The following is a 6053-nucleotide window of genomic DNA, read 5'->3' on the forward strand; positions in this document are numbered from 1 at the left end:
CCCCATCTTTTCGTCTGCCAGACCAACTGGCCGGTCCTGCTGCCACCCCAGGCCCAACCCTGCCAAATGTTCTTGGAGGTGACCCCTTCCCCAAGTCCTTTCTGAGCCTAGGGCTGGGCACACAGAAGGCACTTAAGTGATCCAGCGCTAGGAGGGGCCCAGGGACTAGAGGGCTCCTCGTCTTGGCCCCTGGAGGTTGCTGAATTTGGGGGCTCAGAGCTGTGGCTGCTTCCCCCCGCATATGCCCCCTACTGCCCCTGCCCAGGCCTCTGGGGCCCACCCCACCCATGTATAACCCACCATAGTCCCTGGGCGCCGCCTGGTGGCCAGAGCTGGTGGTTCCGCTCCCAGCCCGATTCCACCTTTCCCGGGACCCCCACACGGATCTAGGGGTGCAGCCCCCGAGTGACAGGGAGGGGAGACCGTCTCTGCAGCCCCTTGCTTGCTCTTAAAAGTTCACATCATGGGGCTTCCCTGGTGGCGCAGTGGTTGAGAGTCCGCCTGCCGATGCAGGGGACGCGGGTTCGTGCCCCGATCCGGGAGGATCCCACATGCTGCGGAGCGTCTGGGTCCGTGAGCCATGGCCGCTGAGCCTGCGCGTCCGGAGCCCGTGCTCCGCAACGGGAGAGGCCACAACAGTGAGGGGCCCGCGTAAAAGCAAAAAAAAAAAAAAAAAAAAAAAAAAAGTTCACATCATGAATCTTTGGTTATTACCAATAGTTGGTATATTACCAATATTTGGCATCTACTGGTTATTACCAATATTTTGTTGGTGCGGTATGTGTGATGTCAAGAGGCAAGCCTGAGCCGGCTGCTGCAGGCCACCCCAGGCCACCCCAGGCCACCCATGTCACTGTCTTGTCCCCTGGCTCTGATGCAGGGCTGGCCACATCTCCTCCTGGCTCATCCCAGTGAAATCCCCAGATCCTTGCCAAGTGAGCGCTCACTTCCCGTTTGAACGTGGTAGTCACAGCTGAGCCCCAGATCAGCAGCCGGCGGTCACTGAGAACTTGCTGGAATGCAGATTCCTGGGCCGCCCCAGCCCATCTAGGACTCCGGGTGGGTCTTCCAACAGGGTCCGTCCGGCCCTGCCCTTAGCCTCTTGTCCCCCCGAGGACTCAGCGCCCCCTGCCGGGCATCTGCCGTCCTCGCGCCTCACTCCTGGAGGTGCTCCCGCGGCCACTTGCAGACCCTTCTCCCCGGGCCCCTGCCCCTCCCCCAACAGGATCACAACATCTGCTGCCCCTTCCCCCATGTGGGTATGCCACATGCTTTCTCCCACACTGCTCCTGGTGACTTGGTGTCAGTGACCCTTCCCACACCCTTGGCATCCCCTCAACCCGCCTCCCAACAACCTGCCCCGCCCCCGCCTTGGTCGCCCCTCCACAGTCACTCCTCACGCTTTGCCTACCCCATGGCATCCCACTCTGCCTCCACCTCCTATCTTTCCAGCTCACTCCCTCCGATTTCCTGACCCCCCTGGACCCCAGATCCCTCACCCCTCAAGGGCTTGTCCTCCCCTGGCTGAAATCCCAGGGTCCGGTCATGCCCTCGAAGTCGCCTTCACCTCCCTCGGCCTCTCTGGCTTCCACATCTTCTCTTGGCCAAGCCCGTAGCCTCTGACCTGTTGCATCCGGCCCTCTGCCTGCTCACCACCCACACCTGGGTGGCTGGAGGGACTGCCTTCCCACCTGGTGAGTCTCACCTGAGTTCCAGACCAAGAGCCTCAGGGGCCCTTGGGGAGGCCCACTGCCCCGCCCCTGGCTCTCCCACGGCACCCCTACTTCATAAGACCCTCTGCCACCCCAGCCCCAAGCTGCCCATATGCTCTCATCACCGGGCCAGCAGGAGGGACCGCAGTCCTGTTTATGGCCAGCCCCTCCACTGGGACCTAGGTCCCAGCCCCTCCTGGTGATTCAGGAACATCACTCCCTCAACGAACTCTTCATCTTCCCTGCTGCAGCCATTTCCTCTGCCTACGGGACCATTACCATCAGCCTTCACGGCATGCTGTTATTTCCCCATCTTAAACACACACACACACACACACACACACACACACACACACACACACTTCTCTGGGCCACGCCCCCTCCAGCTATAGCACGATTTTTCTGCTTGGCAGCTAAACCTAAGAGGAGAGACAATTCTTGCTGTCCCCAAATGGCATCGCAGAAGCACGGAGCCCCAGATGCCTCCACTCCTGGGTGCTTAGCATCGCCCCATCAGAGCTTATGTATCCTGGGCCCCCTTCCCCAGAAGCCAGTCAAAACAGAAACCACTGGACCAGGCTGCTGGTGTGTGCTGGAGGCAGAAGCTCCGCCCTGTGCCCCCGCCAACCCAGGCACCATGGTGCTGAGAGCCAGGAACCTCGGCGCCAGCAATGCCACGGGAGCCTGCTGTCTTCCACCGGGCCTCGCAGCTCCCTCGCCCACCTGTGCACCTGGCATGCGAGACAAACACTCTCCTGGGCAAACGTGCCTCCCCCAATTCCACGGGTCCTAAGGGTTCCCTGCGAGGTGGGCAGTATGTCTCCTGCCACCCAAGGTGATGTGCTGGGGTTATGTGGCCTCCGACGACACGGCGCCTTCCCCAGCCCGCTTCTCAAATGAGAACAAGAATGATCCTTCCTACCTCGGCGGGCGGGGATTGGGTTGCTGCTCAGACCACTGGTAAGGACTCCAGCGAGGCCAGTGGGCGGCGAGGCGCCCGGGGAAGCACCGGGAACCCCGCCTCGGGTTACAGTGGGGACTCAGGAGATGCTCCTCCTGGAGACACACCATCCTCCCATTTGGCCTCTCTGACCCGCTCCAACAGCCCTGCCCAGGGCCAGGTCTGTCACCTCTCCTGCTGGCCGGAGCCTGGGCCCTCCTCACCGCAATCCGCGTCTCCTCAGGCCCCTCCAGCGTAAGCCCAGATTGCAAATGAGGCTTTCAAGCCTTCGAGACCACCGCTCCCAGCGTCAGCCGCTCTGCACACCTGACGCCCCGCCCCGCCCACCAGGCCCCGCCCCGTCAGGCACCCTCTCCCGCGAGACTCCGCCCACCAGGCTCTAGTGGCTCCCGGCACGTGGCCGCCCTGCCCACAGACTTGGGCGGGAGCCAAAACAACTCAGGAAAAGAGGCCTGTTTTTTAAAATTTATTTTAAAACATGAAACCCAAGCTGAATAGAAACCACAGAAATTACATTGACGAGATTTTTAGTATTTGCCAAGAAAAATAAAGCCCCCAGAGAAATAAAAATCAAACCCCAAACCCAGTTAAAAAAACAAAAACAAAAAAACCCAGAAACACAGCGACAGCACATACAGCCATGGCCCTACGTAAGTTGGAGAATACCAAGCGGTTCAGGCCTCAGTTCCCCGCTCAGGACGCTAAATCACCTTGTGGGTGGGATGCAAGGGCCAGGAGAGAAACCTGGGAGGGGGAGTCCTAACAAAATTACTTCGAGAGATATATTATATGTAACAAATATAAAGTGGTGCGGCACACAACCATTATGGTTAAAAAAAAAAAAAAAAAGCCCGCACAAGAGGCCCTGGTCCCCGCTCGTCCCCCCATTTGGGGCTGTCACCCACGAACCCCTCCCGGGCTGGGCGGGGGTCCTGGGGTAGGGAGGGAATGGAGCTTGGACTGGGATTGCATAGTGAGATGGGGTGGGCGTGGAGGGGCATATAGGATCAGGGCTTCCGATCAGGCCCTACCACACCAGGCCAGGGGAGCTGGGGGGAGCGTGGGCCTGCACAAGGAGCCCCATCGGCGAGCGGCCGGACTGGAGCCCCTCCTGCCCGCCTAGCCCGTCAGGGGCCTCGGGGCGTCTCCCTCCCATCCACGTGGAAGAGGACCACCGCCCAAGATGCTGCAGGGCCTGCGAGGGGCAAGAACCACAGGTGCAGGGGTGGGAGCGGATGCGGGTAAGTCACCGGGACGGGACTGGTTAGGAAACGGCCTGAAAACTTAAACAGCAAAAAGAAAACCAAGGGCGGGACGCGCTCCCCGTCCAGGACCAAGGCTTGGTCTTGCACCCCTGTTAACCTCCCCCGTTTTCCTTTCTTCCGCCTCGGAACTGGGCGGAGTCACAGATGGGCGGGCAGACACGCACACGACGCACGCACGGAGGTGCTCCGAGCGGCGAGGGTGCGCGGCGCCCGGCCCTCACGCTATGTACATTCACATTTCGGCCTCGCGGGCCGGGCGGCCGTTTGTGCTTCCGAGCGGCGCCCCAGGCAGCACAGACGGCGCCTCCCCTCTGATCCGAGGCCGAGTAGGAATGCTCCGCCCAGGCGGCGGAGCCCAGAGAGAAACTTGTCGGTTGGGCTGTGGCACCGCCGCGCGCGCGCCCGCGCGTGTGTGTGTGTGTGTGTGTGTGTGTGTGTGTGTGTGGTGCCTTTCAGTGAGGTTTGGCCGTGTGCAAGGGCTCAGATGCCAAGGCTGCGGGCCCTCAGGCCCACCTGGAGCACCCCCGTGTGTGCCTGCTCACTCCCCCAACCCCGTCCAGGGCAGAAGCTGCCCCAGGAGCGGGGGAGACATGACCTAGTCCCAGGCCCACCCATGCTTTTGGTCCCAGATACCAGCACAAAGAAGGGATCACAGAGGAAGGTGGCCTCTTCCAGGCCACCCTGGGGAAGGGGTGCCCTGCCGCTCTGGGAGAAAGAGCCCACCATGTCTGTAAACTGCCCGGCCGGCTGCTGTCTGCCCCGGCCTGGGCCCTCGTGTGGGTGCCAAGTGGCTCTCTGCTGCCCCTGGACTGACACAGGGCAGAGCCTGCACCTGGCCTCTCTTGCTTCAGGCTGGCTGGGCAGGGCTGGGACTGGCAGGGGACTTCCCAACTTGATCTGGGGGTAGCACCCCCATCTGCGGCAGGAAACACAGCAAACATTGTACACTAAGCCAAAAGCACCTTAGGGAAGCCTTGTTCCCACTTCACAGGTAGGGAGACTGAGGCCACAGGGACCTCAGTCCTACAGCCCAAGGGACATTCATTCCTGAGGACACAGTCCCCTGGTGCAGCGCCTGCCCAGGGAGGGGTCTCCAGGCCCTTGGGCTGCCTCTCAGTCTTCGACACCCCCAGCAGCACCACGAGAAGAAACACCTTCTCCAGCCCGACTCCCAGCCGGCTATCCTGGGACTCAACTCTGGCCTGGACTCGGCGTCACACTCGCGGGCTTTGGGTTGGCCAGGGGTGCTCTCTCTCGGAGGCTGGAGTGAGGTCAGTGGTTAGTCCCAAGAGGGGCGGCAGGGGCCGAGGGCACATTCACAGCCAGCTTGGGTCCAGCCCCCCAGCCGGCTCTGGGACACTGTGCCTGTCCTGGATGGAAAAGGAACCGAAAAGGGGGTGCCACTCGGCCTGCCACCCCGCCTGCCCTAGAGATGACAAATATGGTTAGTGCAAAAAATGAACCGGATGAAGCTGTCAAGTCTCTGGGGTGGGGGAGGGGTCTTGGCACCAAGAGGGCGGCCAGCACTCGATGAGCAGCCTGGGCTCCGCGTGGCACCTGCTGTCTCCTGCCGCCGGGGAGGGCTGGGTGCCACAAGCGGGGTGGGTGCTGAGGGAGAGAGCGCTGCTAGGAGGGAAGCAGACAAAGTGGGGACCCGATGTAGAGAGCCTGGGGTGGGGTGGGGGGCGAGGGAAGGAAGGAGTTACAGATGCTGCAGAGGCATGTGAAGGCGCCACAAGAGGGTCTCCACGCATGGGAGACAAGCAGGCGGGTGGGTCCACACGGCCGTCTCTCCAGATGCCCAGCACACGGGGAGCACCGTGCTGCCTATGAACTAAGAGGTGAGGCACAGAAGCATCCAAGGAGCAGGAGAAGCGTCAGAGCTGTGGGAGGGATGGGGCGGGGCAGCTGCCAGCCGAGGAGACGGCAGGGGTCCGCAGGGGCAGCACCAGCACGACACGTCTGGCCCAGCGCAGGGCTCTGCAAATCCCCGAATCCTCGGAGGAAGAGGGGCATGGGGCTGGGGGCCGGGAGGGCCCGGGCGTCGCTAGCAGCAACCCCAGGTGTCCAGGTGTGTGACCCAAGGAGAGGGTGTGGGCCCAGAGCCCCTGCGTC

Source organism: Hyperoodon ampullatus, assembly GCF_949752795.1.
Source record: "Hyperoodon ampullatus genome assembly, chromosome: 14".
In the NCBI taxonomy this organism is placed as follows: Eukaryota; Metazoa; Chordata; class Mammalia; order Artiodactyla; family Ziphiidae; genus Hyperoodon; species Hyperoodon ampullatus.